Source organism: Oratosquilla oratoria, chromosome 43, assembly GCF_046742065.1.
Source record: "Oratosquilla oratoria isolate Oo_2021 chromosome 43, ASM4674206v1, whole genome shotgun sequence".
Lineage (NCBI taxonomy): Eukaryota > Metazoa > Arthropoda > Malacostraca > Stomatopoda > Squillidae > Oratosquilla > Oratosquilla oratoria.
In genome coordinates, this window is record NC_134819.1 from 6497070 (window position 1) to 6499569 (window position 2500).

Below are 2500 nucleotides of genomic sequence, written 5' to 3' on the forward strand. Positions count from 1 at the left end.
CATCAACAATAGCCAAAGAATTCACCGCATGGGATCAAAACTGGAACTATACTGGATAGGACCTATGAAGTCATTGAATCTCTCAGTAAAAGTTGAGTGAAAGTACAGAATTGTGCTACAGTCCAGAAGCTGAAAAATATCTATCATGCCTCCAACCTGAAAGTATATGAAGCTCAAGATTCTACTAATGTTGATGAAGATAGTGTATAGGTAACTGAGACACAGAATTCGACCAGACGCAAGCTCGATGAAGATCTCTAGCCCACTAAGAAGCCCAAAATTTCCCAGATATTTTCCCCCTTGCCTGCCACAAGGAAAAACCTAGCTAAGTGTAAAGGACCAATTAGGTCCTTTAGTTCTGAAACTAGGTGCGGACCACCACTGCCTGATTTAGAACTCTCGGTTCGTAGGACAAGTAAAAAAACACAGGATTGCACTGGAAGTTTATAGTTCTGGTCCTTCAACAATGCACTATCAAATCAATTTCAGGAAAAGGGAAAAACAACACCAACTGTTTCACCTTAGGTCAGTTCGGTCGTAGCTCACTCGAATTGACTCCACAGTAAACACTTAAATTACTCGTAGAAAGCTTCGGTAGAAGATCAGGGTTTTGGAGCTGAGCGATGACGACTCTGGCAGAGCGGAAGGCGAAGTTGGAGACAAACGACGTCCAGTCGATGTATCACGCCAGTTTTAGAGTGGAGATAGGGGAGGGGGAGTATTGGATTAGGTGCAGTCACCAAGTTCTCTGATAAAACCATGTCTGTCCGGGACGCACGTAACCTCGGTCGTCATACGTGGCAGCTCGTTTCGAGTAAGACTTCGAAGCGCACTCGAATTGTGCGTAATTTAAGAGGGCTGGTTGTTTAGAAGATTAAGTGGCGATTTTCTCTTACACTAAGCCTTAGGCTTAAGAAGTTGTAAGTCTATTTACTTTGGTAGAACAAGACCCAAGGGGATGGTAATTGTTTTGCTCGGGCCCTAAGTTACATACTTACTGTAACTGAAGAGCATCCCTTTGTTGTCCATGATGGTGTTCTGCAACATACGAGTGGAAGTATCAGTGAAGAACTTACTAGGTACCTCAACCGGCCTATTAATGATTGTATGGCTTCAAGCGCTATGAAATAATGTGGTGTTTGGGCAACAGATGCTGAACTCATGGGTACCGCATCACTTTTTGGCACTGATATCATTGTATACTCTAAGGCAGTTGAAAGTATGGATTAGCTTACTTACCCAGCTTCCTTTAATCTGCAGGAAACTACAGAGACTGACATATACATAGAAAACAGCTCCGACCTCTTCAATGATGTTATTGGAGACGAGAAAAGATTACATTGTTTGTGAATGTACTTAGAAAACAAGCCCAAATATTTTTATTTAGACATTGGAGCTGAGAAGAAATTGGAAAAAGCGTAAATGTGACCCGTAATAAATAATGTGAATTTTTTTTTATATTATTTTGCAGAACAAATGAAGAGATGTAACTCACATGTGAATGTAGTACAAATTTGAAAGGAAATAAAACAAAGAAGTAAATGCCACTGGTTTTAATATACATCCAGAGGGGGAATTCTGGCCTGTATGTATGGGTGAAAAAGGGGAAAGGCCAGCTTTACCTCTAGGGCTAGAATTATTCTTGGTTACAATTGGTCTAATCTAGAATTGCTCCGGAGTCAATCTGGCCTGGGGTAATTCTGACCTCTTACACCGGGTTATACCAACCAGTTTTGGACTTGGCTGTGAACGAGTCCCACCATCTGCTGGGAAGTCGAAGGCAGACAGGGAAAGAGATTCCCCCCGCCCCCCTTCTGCCGTATCGTCCCGAGGCCGAGTAAGCCGGACCTGTGCAATCTTTGACCCTACTCTATCTAAAGGAGAACTGACCGACTGACTGACCTACTCAAAAGGTGAACTGACTGAATCATTGATTCAAAAGGTGAACAGACTGACTGAATGATTTAATAGATGAAGTGACTGACTTACTCAACAGGTGAACTAATATATTGACTAACTCAACAGGTGAACTGATTGACTGACTTAAAAGGAATATTTACTGACTAAACAATTGAATGACTGATTGTCAGCCTGCTGTCTCCCCCCTCTCTCTATTCAACTTTACTTTCGACTTCATATATACTATTTGCTTTTGAAGTAATGAAATGATTTTTTGTTCAGTCATTTCTTGTTTTATTGTTTATTTTTCTCTTTTTCCCTATCTTTGATCCATAAATTTTACATATCACGGCCAAACCTGTTCCTACTTTTTCTTCATTCGTAACATGTTTTGATTCTACCACTGAATAATTTTTCTTACTTTCTCACTCTCTCTCTCTCTCTCTCTCTCTCTCTCTCTCTCTCTCTCTCTCTCTCTCTCTCTCTCTCTCTCTCTCTCTCTCTCTCTCTCTCTCTCTCTCTCTCTCTCTCTCTCTCTCTCTCTCTCTCTCTCTCTCTCTCTCTCTCTCTCTCTCTCTCTCTTTCTCTCTCTCTCTCTTTA